Below are 13,934 nucleotides of genomic sequence, written 5' to 3' on the forward strand. Positions count from 1 at the left end.
TCGGGTATACCAGAAGATCTTCTTCGTTTATTACATTGCAATCATGCAATGTATTATACACTGCAATAGGTCAAAACACTGGTATTTATCAGACAGTGTAAACAATGTATCCGTCAGCTTAAGACGCGGTTGCTGTTTCATTTCTCTGCCCAGCTGATTCCTATGTAAATTTTCGTAATAATAACTAAGTGTATTTCAAAGGGAATTATTATTTCTTGTGTTTGATAATACACAGCGAAAAACTCTATGTTTAATGCTGCATTCCGTATCAAAATGAGACTAACAATTTGAGTCCTATTTAGTTTTAAAGATAGATAAGCACAGAAGTCAGAGACGAACACGGGGCCCATGTTTTGCATTGTACCGAAGAGTCGCTTGAAAGATGAGTCCGGCGAGCACAGGTGAAGTCGGAAAGGGCTGAGGAAATTCCACGTTAAGCTGTTCAACATCGTTCCTCGATCTTCTAGACGGTTAGCATATATACAAACTTACGGTTTAAAGAGAAGAAAAAAGCAGTTCAAGTGAATGGAAACCAACTGCATCGTCCGTTTCCCCGAAGTTGGGAAGACTGTAAGTACTGGCTTAGGAACTGTAATATTTGGAACATAAGCACACAAAGTAACGTTTTCGTTATGAATGGTTCGAGTTATAATACGCATTCGCCACATTTTGTACTAGAACGGGCGTTATGTAACTTGGCGGGTGGGGGCTGGATGCGCAGTAGCACGGGAGTCACGTGACCTGCCCACCATTAGGAGTCAGTCAGCCGTAGCGAGCGCCTGATTTAATATCGTTCTGGGCGGCGCAAGTTTACAATTGGTTTTAGCATTGTGTGTGGTACTTTTTCGGTAGTTACAGCAAGGCATTGTGGTAATATGAGTGGCAACAACAAATCTCACCCAGTATTACACAGGCAGGCGAGAGAAATAATATTTCCCATCTATCAGTTCTTTAGACGGGAGCTGGAAGTGGCAACCACAGCTGACAAAAAAGCGTCGCCCAGTGTTGCCAAGTGCCACGAACGAACAGCTGATGCCGGCCGCGGTGGTCTAGCGGTTAAGGCGCTCAGTCCGAAACCGCGCGACTGCTACGGTCGCAGGTTCGAATCCTGCCTCGGGCATGGATGTGTGTGATGTCCTTCGGTTAGTTAGGTTTAAGTAGTTCTAAGTTCTAGGGGACTGATGACCACAGATGTTAAGTCCCATAGTGCTCAGAGCCATTTGAACCATTTGAACGAACAGCTGAGGCGTGTGGAATCGGTTTGAGAACTGTACAACGGATCGCCAGTGAAGCCAAAGCACCTACTGAAGAGACCGAATCACCTATTATTAAGTCGCATGATAAGTGCCGAAATCGACGATTTCAGCAAGAATGTGTTACGGCGCAAAATATTCGACATGTATAGCCAAGGTGAATATCCTACGGCAGAAAAATTATGTTCCTACACGAAAGAAGTTGAAAGTTTCAACGGCAGCAAATCTACCATGCTCAGAAAATTAAGGTAGATGGGATTTAAATACAGAAAGAGCAATGACGGAAGAAAACTGCGCTTAGGGATAAGTGACAATGTAGCAGCAAGAACTGTGTTCTTGGGAAAAATGCACGAGATAAAACAAGCCGGAAAATCATGTATTTATTTATCTCGATGAAACATACGTTCACCACAACCATTCAAGACCAATGCGCTGGAAGACAAGTGACGATGTTGGTGGCCTGGAGGTTCCTGTGGGAAAAGGGAGACGCCTTATTGTGCTTCACGCTGGTTCTGCAGAAACAGGCTTCATACCAGAGAGTAAATTAATATTTAAAGCATCGAAGACGAAGGAATCAGATTACTGTCACTCTGAAATGACTTATGCTGTCTTTGTTTGTGCAACAGCTACTTCCGTACACGGCAGAGAATTCTGTTATTGTCATGGACAACGCAAGCGTGCACTCTGTACAAGAGAATGAGGCTCCTACTTCAAATACCAGGAAGGATGAAATTATTTCATGGTTGTCGTCTAATGAAATTCCTCACACAGCGTGATAGACCAGGGCAGAGTTACTCATGCTCGTAAATGCATACAAGCCTAAATACCGCACTTACGAGATAGATGAACTGGCAAGGCAGCTTGGTCACCGAGTAATCAGGTTACCACCATATCACTGCCACTACAACCCTATTGAGTTGGTATGGGCGCAAGTTCAAGCCCATTTCTCAGAGAGAAACAGCACCTACCGAATTGTTGACGTGGAAAGACTCACACATGAAGCAGTGGACAACGTAAGCATATCTTCATGGGAAAACTGCATCAGACATTCGGAAACACTCCAGGAAGAAGATTTTAAAAAGGAAATCGACAGAGACTCGGTGATGGAGCCTTTCATAATCAATCTTCACTATTCGGATTCGTCTTAATCAGACAGCGAGGATGAAGACGATGTTTTGGTATACCTGTGACAGTACTGCAATGCTGCAGTAATCATTTAAACATATATCGTAAATCATAAGCCTGTATTATGTAACTTGAGTCTAGGTTTGCCTGGCTGGTAAAGCAATTATAAAAAGATTTTAGTTTCTTACGCAATTTCGTTGTGTATTTCGTTTAAAGCTTGTCTTCAGTGATCACACTCGTCGATTTTCTCATTGAATTATCCGTCAAAATATGTAAAATGTTGTTTGTATTTATGCTAGTCGGACTGCTGTCTTCATTTTTGAAGAAGAAATTGTTTTTGCTTTCCCGAAAATTTGTCCCAACAAACAGCACGTGGAAACTTGTTTTATATTATGTATGACAATAACTATGTACAATAGACATAATATCAACAACTATAAATTATTTGTTGTGAGGTGTCTAGAAACAGAAAGTGCCTTTGGTTCTTTTAATAACGATGTTTAATGTATGACAGGCTCTTTTTATATTTTCTGAAATATGATTCTTTCAGCTATGTGCCGAAAAGATGGTCTACATGAAGACTGCTCAGACGTTTGCTTAGGTCGCTTAAAAAACTGGCATGCAAAAATTTCACATGTGCGAATATTTCACCTGCAATCCAAATAAATAATTTTGACTACAGATGGCAAGCTATCACAGGGTGAACGTATTCTCTGGGTTCGAAAGGGAGACAGAAATACTCCTATATGTGCAGCGATTTTACCCAGTACTCACACGTATTGCAAAACATTTTATGTGTATTATAAAAATCGTTTGAGTATCGGTAGGTATACGTTTTTTCGCGAGGTTTCTTCTACTTTTCAAATTTTATTTTTCAAGGCAGTACAATAAGATTGTATTTTCTGAGTTAGAATAGGAAAGATAAATAAATGCGCAGCATTTTCCCCAGTTACTCAACATGGTATTCTTATGTTGATCGACAGACACAATAAACATTGCAAGTCTGTCTGTTATTCTTTCCAACGTTCATAGCTTTTTTATTTTTACACATTTTATACAACTCCATATATTAAAAGCAGACGAATCGATGACAACGGCTTTCTCACAAAGACGTCTATGTATTATTGCGCTCGTCACCTTTCCTGCATGTGCGCGTACTTCCATGCGCGGCGGTCAGTAGCCGACAGTCGACTCGAGCGGTAACGCATAGTGTGGCCACACTGCCGGGTCGCAGCTGGCAGCTGGCTGCCCCCACCACTAACTGCTGGCTGCGAGACCTCCCCCACCACCCGCCAAGATACGTGACGCCCGCTTTAACGAAGTTGTTCAGATTTTTTTACCTACGCGACGTGACGTGTAGGGCGTCATGGAAAACGGAACGTTCACTTTTAGGCAGCCTCTTGTTCAAAGGGTATAATGACAGGGATCGACCGCAAACTATTCCACCCTTGTTGGACATATCTGAGTGGCGTATTAAGCTGTAACATAGGTTACGTTGTCTTTGAAGAGTAAAGGAAGTCATACTACGTAGGAAGTAACTCGTAACATTGTGAATGCGTGAGTAAAACGCGACGAAGAGGGAGAATTCCATGTTGATAAGGTGCCGAAAAAGTGTTTCAATATCCTGGCATTTCAGGAGTGAAGTCCCGCTCGGCAAGAATGTTTTAACATGGGCCTACCAGTGCGTGTTTAATTTTCTGTGTGTTTCGCGAGTTCTTAGAGAGTAAATTGGGAAGACGATTACACTGATTAGTAGCTTCCGTGAAGTTTCTTGTATTCTGGTGTTGAGTAGAATCACTATGGGACTTAACATCTGAGGTCATCAGTCTCCTAGACTTAGACTACTTAAACCTAAGGACATCACACACAGCCATGCCCGAGTCAGGATTCGAACCTGCGATCGTAGCGGTCGCGCTCTTCCAGACTGAAGCGCCTAGAACCGCTCGGCCACAGCGGCCGGCGCAAAAGATGTGCCCTTAAGTTTTGCAGATCGCTTTTTTGCTGAGCTCGTCGTAAATTCTATCAGCCCAGGTTAAGTGCGAGCCACAGTGTACTTGGACTGAAGCTATGTTAGCCACACCCGCAGAGTGTTCCCTTTTTACAGAGACGTTGAAATTAAACTTCGCACAGCTCGTACTAATCGATAGCTAAAATTAAGTACGTTATATCGTCCAAAACTAGAAAGTAAAAGGGTTAAAAACTGGTTAATCACATAATAAACTTGAATGCTGAGATAGGAAGCTTCGAATTCTGAGTTTTCAAAGCATTCTCCATGCTATAGCACATGTACTTGTAGTTTAAACGCACTGTTAAGAGTGTGCATGCAGGTGAGAATGTTCGCCCGTGAAAAATGTACAGTGAAAAGAAATATTAAAAAAATCATCATAAAAGGAGAAATTAATACTCAATCATTTTGAGCTTGTTGAACGAACTAATGAAAAAAAGTTTTAAAAAAGGCAGACGATCGGTTTGCAAGTGAAAGGAAATATACGTCAAAGATAGCCAAGACTTAGGCCAATACACCACTTTCGCTGAAATGTATACCAACATCATCAGCACGCAACGATAGCACTGGAGGACAAGCAAGGTGAAACTACATTTGTTTTAAATACCCCAACAAATTTTTTAATAACAAATGATCACAATTCTTTATATGGTACTGTGCACGAATCTACTTCACAGTGCAATCTACCTTCTTTCAAATAATACATTTAGTACGAATTATGAAATACACTTGTGGTTTTATATCGAAACAGGTTTATATTGGTTTTAACTAACCTTGTTAAATACACTGTAATATTAGAGAACAGAAACCGTAGAATAGAGACATGTACAGTACTGACTGTCGACAAACCTATTACACTTAGTTATGTTACGTAAAAAAAAGTATGACTGACTGTTCTTGTCGAACATGACTGCAGATTTTGAAATAGCTTCGTGAAATCGCATTAGTAGTGTTACATCGTGAGACATACCATGAACTGTGCAACATGGCAACTGGCGTTCGGTGCGCCAGCTGTCACGAGTAACACAGTGCGACAGTGAAATAAAATTTTACAAGCGCACCAGCCGATAAAAGCAGGGCTGGTTCGCTTAACATGGAAATACATCTCGCGGAGCCGCTGAATTGCTGCTGACGCGTTTGTCACGGCCGGGCGTCTCATTTTGATGTAATCTACTCGCAACAGAGAGATTCTGAAACTGCTAATGATTGGCAAACCGAAGCACTAAAATCTTCCTGCCTGTTATTTTTCTTTTACTTTTTTGTCACTTTGGCTTAAGGTAAAGACAACACAATGAACACAGTCCATAAGTTGTTCCTTAATGCAACCAGTGATTCGAGGTCATGATGCGTTGATTAATGGAGGATACTGACAACATTTGTAACCATATTGCCAACAAATCAAGCAAAATATATCATCTAGCGATACATGTAAACCAAGTATGGAGCATACTTCACTGTTTAAGTAATTTTATGTGTTTTATAAGTCTGGCTAAGTACCCGGCGTTGCCCGGGTAAGTATTTAATCCAATATTCTGTTTGTCCATCTTCTCCTTGCCCTCTTTCCATTGGTCTTCCCCCCCCCCTCTCTCTCTCTCTCTCTCTCTCTCTCTGTCTATCTCCTCCTCCCCCATCTTTCCATTCATCTCTTCCTCCCCACCCTCTCTCCATCACCAAGTCACACCATTCCCTAATTGCTGGCTGATGGTTCTAAATGACTAAAATATGGGTATGTGTGCGTCGTCAGCTACACAGCTTTTTCACACCCACCCCTCTCCCTTTGAAAGATAGGTGGTTCTTACCCCCACAGCGATTCTCGACTATCAGTGAGGTATGTGTATACCAAGTTTTGTTGAAATCTGTGCAGTGGTTTAGGAGGAGATGTGGAACATACATACATATATTTTCGTAGAGTATGTGGATTCATTTTACTTATGACTTCTTTTACCTAGCAGAGTGAGAACCTTTAGGCTCTCTCTCCCTTCTGACGAGACGTCCTTAGATATTTTGCTAAGAGTTAACATTACATTCTACATTCATTATACAGTTCTACCAGATGAGAATAAGAATAACAACAACAGCAATAATAGGAGCAGTCAAATGAAAACGAGACAGATGGAAAGAGAATGTAAACTTAATTATTTCAAAAATAATAGCCATAACTGTTAATACATTACGCCACTGTGAGACAAGACGGTCAATGACTTCATGGAAAAGGGTTTGCGGTTGCCTATGGAAATATGATTGTATACAGGCGTGCACCGCTTCGTCCGAAGCAAATCGATGGCCACGAATGTCTTTCTCCAGGTCTCCAAAAATACGGAAATAGCATGGGGGGAGATCGGGACTGTAGGGAGGATGTGTGAGCCGGCCAACATGTTGCCAAGGTTGTTTAGAGTAAGGTACAGAAGTTTCGCCGGGAAGTCCTTACACATTTTCCACGTAGTACCGATCTGACCTCACGCGTTTTCCATATTTTTAAAACTCTTTCCTGTGAAATTAATAATTAAAAGAAAAGCGTGAAAGCAATAAAGAAATAATTAAATCTGGTGGTCTGAAAAAGAGAGAGAGAGAGATAAAAAAGAACTGTCATAACAAGGGATAATAGAAAACAGAGCATTCCAGAGGAAATGAAAATAACAGAAGGAAGGGATCAAGAGTATGACAGTGTGTGGACAACCGGACAGATATGTTGGTTAACAATGGATAATAGAAAACAGAGCATTCCAGAGGAAATGAAAATAACAGAAGGAAGGGATCAAGAGTATGACAGTGTGTGGACAACCGGAGAGATATGTTGGTTAACTGTTCGACAGGAAGAAAGCCGGGACATGCCAAGAGAAGCTACGCTTAACATAATAGTAAAGGCTTTAGTTTCCCTTCGAATGCAGCGTTAATTTTTGGTCTGATATAAATCACTGAGTAGTACGTTGTACAGACGTATGGCTGAAATAGAGGACGAGATTGAGTCACGCATAGATACAGACAAAATGCCTGACGTACTGTGATTTTATATTTCGGTTACAGGAATCTGATATGCGAGGGTAAGCAGTGATATGTACAGTGACTAATAGACCGATGGATTAAAGACTGTGAGAGACATGGCATTTAAATGATCATAAAAGAACTAACACGTTCAAAAACCCGAATGTTAGACACACCATAAACTTAGACAAGCATTAAAATCAACCTCGAGTAGTATAGAAAACTTAGATTAGCTTTCGGTTTTCCGTAAGTGGAAAAATATTTCTGTTTTTCTGAATTGAATAAAAGTGAGAAATAAAATTCCTGCGTTCTGTAGGTTGTACCCATTTTAGAGCTATAATGCATCTATTTTTGGTCGGCCTCCGTAACATATATGACGATAGGTAATTCATGTGAATCATAATTTTTCCCTTTTCTGTTTCATTTGCGTATGATGTATGGAAAGAGCTGCTGTCGGTAAGACACCTAATGAGATCAAATTTTTATGATTCTCCCATCATGGCCATTTCGTGAGATGTGTTTGGGAGGAAGTAATGTGTTGTATGACTCCCCCTTCGAACGTAGGAGTAAAATGACTTTTCTGGAGACTAGAAATCTACTCTGTAGGAATCAGCATGGATTTCGAAAAAGACGATCGTGTGAAACCCAGCCCGCCCTATTCGTCCACAAGACTCAGAGGGCCATAGACACGGGTTTCCAGGTAGATGCCGTGTTTCTTACCTTCCGCAAGGCGTTCGATACAGTTCCCCACAGTCGTTCAATGAACAAAGTAAGAGCATATGGACTATCAGACCAATTGTGTGATTGGATTGAAGAGTTACTAGATAACAGAACGCAGCATGTCATTCTCAATGGAGAGAAGTCTTCCGAAGTAAGAGTGATTTCAGGTGTGCCGCAGGGGAGTGTCGGAGGACCGTTGCTATTCACAATATACATAAATGACCTTGTGGATAACATCGGAAGTTCACTGAGGCTTTTTGCGGATGATGCTGTAGTATATCGGGAGGTTGTAACAATGCAAAACTGTACTGAAATGCAGGCAACGAATTGACGGATGGTGTAGGGAATGGCAACTGAATCTCAATGTAGACAAGTGTATTGTGCTACGAATACATATAAAGAAAGATCCTTTATCGTTTAGCATTTGCTGCAGGTCAGCAACTGGAAGCAGTTTATTCCATAAATTATCTGGGAGTACGAATTAGCAGTGATTTAAAATAGAATGATCATATAAAATTAATCGTCGGTAAAACAGATGCCAGACTGCGATTCATTGGAAGAATCCTAAGGAAATGTAATCCGAAAACAAAGGAAGTAGGTTACAGTACACTTGTTCGCCCAATGCTTTAATATTGCTCACCAGTGTGGGATCCGTACCAGATAGGGTTGATAGAGGAGATAGAGAAGATCCAACGGAGAGCAACGCGCTTCGTTACATGATCATTTAGTACGCGCGAAAGCGTTACGGAGATGATAGATAAACTCCAGTGGAAGACTCTGCAGGAGAGACGCTCAGTAGCTCGGTATGGGCTTTTGTTAAAGTTTCGAGCCCCATACCTTCACCGAGGAGTCAAGCAGTATACTGCTCCCTCCTACGTATATCTCGCGAAGAGACCATGAGGATAAAATCAGAGAGATTAGAGCCCACACAGAGGCATACCGACAATCTTTCTTTCCACGAACAATACGAGACTGGAATAGAAGGGAGAACCGACAGAGGTACTCAAGGAGGAGTATGGATGTAGATGTAGATCCAAGTTTAACAGTGAACTACTTCGTAGTGTGCAACGCCTCTGTTGGAGAATTAACTACTGGACTTGGATAAGTATCTCGGTGATGTCCTCGCTCTCGGTGAACGGAACCTGTGACAAAATGCTTACTCTTCTTTGGATCTTCTCTAGCTCCTCCATTAATCCTATCTCATGAGCGTCTCAGATTGATGATTTGTACTACAGAACTTCAGCTTCTGATGTTGCCAAAGTATCTCCAGGTACCTCTTCCACCTAAGCCACAGCTAAAATCTTTTGCTATTTACAGGGAATTTATCTTAGTTTTCCAACGATCGTGTTGTCTGAGAAGACATCAAGCGAAGAAAAAAGAAGAGAAAGAGATGTGATAGTAACATAAATTAAGTGACATCCAGGTCTGCTGTTAAAAATATTTATACTAAATAAATTACATTTAATTTATGTGTTTAACAATAATGTGGTATTCAATACAGCCAGAAAAAGTGCGAAATTGTAATTTTTATACCTTTTGTGCGACAACTCTATTAACGTCTCATTAACAGATACACTCTTAAAACACAGTTACACACAACGTAACTATCATTTCTGTCTCAGAAGATTTGTTTGATGACGTGACCGTTGTACCATTATGAGCGGCTAGTCCGAAAAAAATGTATTAGTGCTGATTATATGGCTGTGCGGTTTTGGCTCGCAAGTTGCCTTGGTGTGGCCGGGCTAGATGAATCAGTCTTGAATATAGGCAGCAGGTAGCTGAGAGTCGGCGACTTGTAAATCCCTGTAGCGCGGGAATTTAGGCGGCGTGCTCGCTAAGCGAGTTAAATTGCCTAATGACTGAGTGTATAAAATAAAACACATGTGTTCAACTAAAAATACCAAAACTGCTTAAGGCACTCCGAGATAGTGAGACGAGTTCGCTAAAACTTATACCATGCTTATCACGGTATCCGCACCTACTCCCCGTCCGGATATCAACTGCATGCTCTCCCGCGTTCCGCGGGTTGCGTAGCATCAGGCGTCGTCCACTCGGCTCAACACACTGCAAGCCTTATAACGACAACAGTTCTGAGTACTCCCCTACAACGATATTACTGCGTTTAGCCTCCCGTGGTCGTTACCGGAAACCCGCAGGGATGTTTCCGTAAACATGACAGTGGTATCTAAGGAAAACGCATCGCAGTGTGAATGCTTTCAGGACAGTTGTGTATATACTATGAAGTGGTTGAGCGTGTCCGCGTCAAATATCACGATAAAAACTCAAGACTGCCCTCATTTCCATGTGCAATAATGTTATGATTGACTAATAGCAAGCCAGCACAATAATAATAACAACAATGTAGCTTGTTACTGCTGGCAACTAAGGACGCCACCCACCACTGCAATCGCTATTTTCGCTATGTGGTGACGTTCCAAGTGCCGACAGGAAGTGCAGCCATGTAGGGCTATTTCGTTCTGCAAGTCACGTGTCTGAGACTAGTCCACACCGTGCATCCCCACCTCAGCAGTATTTAAGCCGCCGCACGGCCTCGAAGAAGTCGGTCATCGTCAGGAGCTACATCGGGCAACTGCGCCGGCAGTTCCTCATTCGGAGTAGCTTCCGAGCAGCGCCACCTCCACCGATTTGACGAATCCTCTCAGCAAACACTGACTGTTATAGTTCCATCACGCAACTTCAACAAAGTTACCACCCTGGTGATATCTCTTCCGATAACTCCCTAGCTGGTTATGTCTAAGTATTACCGGTACGTTTTCCTTTAACCCGTTTAGACTGTACGGTTGCTTGACTGTCTTATTTCTTCTTGTAAATATACCTTGAATAAATGTGTGATTACTTCCAGTCTACTTGAATGGTGTTTTATCTGTATGTACCGAACGACCCTATAGCGTTTTCCTCATCCGTCATCCGGCCGCTACCTTCTGCAGCTCTACCTGATACTACGTATTTCCAGTTGCTATGCAAATTGCAGCCAAGCCACGGCAGGCCTTTTCCCGAGGGAGACGCTGCTTTGGACACTGGCAATGAGCATAAAATTTTAAACACCTCTCACAGCGTCACCCGCCGTATCACACGAGATAAAACTCTTCTTTGCAATGTGTCTTTCGGTCGTTGGGGACGCAGTTTCCATGTTGCTCTATCCATTTTCATCGTTGGTGCCAAGAGTAACCATTTTTCTTTGTTCCATTCTCGTCAAAATACCCGAATAGGCGATGATGATAGCACTTCCAGTCTTGTCTGCCATCTGGCTACCGATGCTGCTTCCTCTTCTTTTTTTTGCAGTTATGCAGACTCTCTTCTCGAGGATGGCACTATTTCCGAGGAAGGAATTGGTGACGAGATCACACAGTTATCGCTGGCCCCAGTGCCGCTTCTCCCAATCTCGTCTTGGCGAGGACGATATTTCGCCCTCGGTCGCTTTCAGTGAAGATTCTGTATGGCGCTTACGTCTGGCGACATTTTCCTATTTGGCTTTAGTGCCACCTTTTTCGGTTCTTGTCCTGACTTTCGCCTCTGGCTCCATCTGTCGTTGTTTTCTGCCCTGGACCCAGCATGGGCTCTATTGTATCGTGCATTTTCTGCACAATTTTTGCACCCAACACTCTCTACGTTTTCCATCTTCTGGGAGATAGGGTTGCAGTACATATTTGAAGAACTGTGTCCCGTCCTCTTCCAGTCATCCAGTGTTGCTTCCTGTTGCTTTAGCATGTTGCAGCTGTGGCATGCCCTCTTCTCGATGGGGGACCTGTTACTGCCATCAGTTGACCATGGTCTCCAGCTCAGTTATCTCTCTAACAGCCCTCGTAGTAAGCCTCCTTCCTTTTTCAGGCCATCTAGCCCCTGGCTCATCTGGCCTCTAAGGTCAATCGCTTCCAAGGCTCCGAGGATCATCTACCTCCAGGGCTCCGCTGGCGTGGAGATGGTTCTCAACCAACAGACCTCTCCGGTGCACTGCCCTTCTCCTGCTGGCCTCTCTGGCTCTGTCGCCCTACTCAGTTTACTACAGGATCCAACGTTTCTCATTTTTTACCCGAGACCAACCTTTTCTTTTCTGTGCTCTCATGTAAGCCATGGCAGTGAGCATACCACGGGCCCACTTTCTTCAGTGCTCCAACCTTTCCCTTTCCGCATCCCTTCCTTGCCATACCTTCACCGGTTTTACGCCGTCGGTCTTTCTGTGACGTCCTATTCATTACTGTTTCTTTTTTCAATCGGCCCTGTTCTTGCCTCCTCTACTGTTCACCATTGCACCTGGGCCGTCCACAACATCTGCATGGTGACGCTACTCAGCCTCAGGTACTAGTTCCGGGTTCTGGGCTGCAGCTGCCTATGACTCCATAGACACAACCTAACAGGCATTCCACGTCTCCCAGGGGAGGCACCACTCCTATGTGGGCACCCACCTATGCCACATCTTCCAACATCAGGTGGGTTCCACTGTTTCTCTGTATACAGGCTCTGCAGCAATGACTTGACGGGTTTGTTGTCTCTTTCCCCAAGGGGTGCGGGCTCTGTGACTACGAACAAAATGGCTCCGTCAGCATCTCCTAAGGATGAAAGCACATGGTATCAGCATCTGTTCCCCATCTGGACAGCAACTGCATGTACAAGCGTGGTCCATGGCTGGCTTTGCCTCAGGCGTCATCCACTCCACCAGCCTCTACGATGACAACAGTTGTGGGTGCAACCCAACACAACAACAACGACGACGATGACTTGTTATTGTCCGGAATTCAGGACGGCACCACTGCAGGCACTACTTCCGCTATCTGGTGGCGTTCCAGTCGATGAGAGGAGGCGCAACCAGCGTGGACTACTTCCCTCCTCAGGTCACGTGCCTGAAAATAATTCGCTCTGTATACCTCCCCGCCTCAGCAATACTTAGGCCGGTGCGCAGCTTCCGAGAAGTCAGTCATCGTCAAGAGCTACGCCAGGCAATTACGCCGGCCGCTCCGCAGTTCCTTATTCAGAGTAACTCGCGATCAGCTCTGACCACGAATCTGACGAATCCTTCTCTTGGGGTACATAGTCTCGCAGACCTAGGCCTTGGACTATGCTTCACTGATAGGGCTCTAACACGCATCTTCTTCGGAGTTACCAGCATGGTAAAATCTCCTCTAGTTATTCCCTAAGTGGTTACCTCCTAAGTGCAAGGTCTTTCTGTAACCCAGATAGACTGCACAGTTGCTTGATAGCGTTATTTCTTCCTGTAACTATACCCTGAATAAATGCGTTATTACTTCCAGTCTACCTGACTGCATTTTTGTCTCTATGTACCAAACCCCGGCACATATTACACATGAAATTATTATCAATGAAGCTATTAACATTTGAAATTATTATTATTTATAAAATCTGTAACTAATTACGCAGACATGCAATGTATACATATGATACGTCGTTTTTAAGCTTTCACTACCAGCACTGAAGATAACAAGTCATTAGTATAGATAATAAATAAGAGAACCATTGTAAAAGAGTTTTAGAATAACATAAAGAAAGGTGTCTACACAAATATTTCTCCGCTTGAACACAACCATTTAACGTCAGCATGAGAAAGCCAGCTAATGATCCTACTAATTTAAATGACTATTTAGCAACACTTCGAGATATTAATGTATGTAAAATCGTCATCTGACAAGTGTAGGGCTGCAGCGCCAAAGTGTGTAAAGACATTGCTTTGACTAGTTTAACGGCAGCTGCGAAGGTGAAGAACAAAATAATGAAGCCAACTGTTATTGCTAAATTTAGAGCGAATATCGTAAGAAGAGTCTGCAAATTAGCTAAAAGTATTAATGCATACTATACATTTCATAGGCCAGCGCGGC

This window comes from Schistocerca nitens, chromosome 1 (genome assembly GCF_023898315.1).
Source record: "Schistocerca nitens isolate TAMUIC-IGC-003100 chromosome 1, iqSchNite1.1, whole genome shotgun sequence".
Classification (NCBI taxonomy): domain Eukaryota; kingdom Metazoa; phylum Arthropoda; class Insecta; order Orthoptera; family Acrididae; genus Schistocerca; species Schistocerca nitens.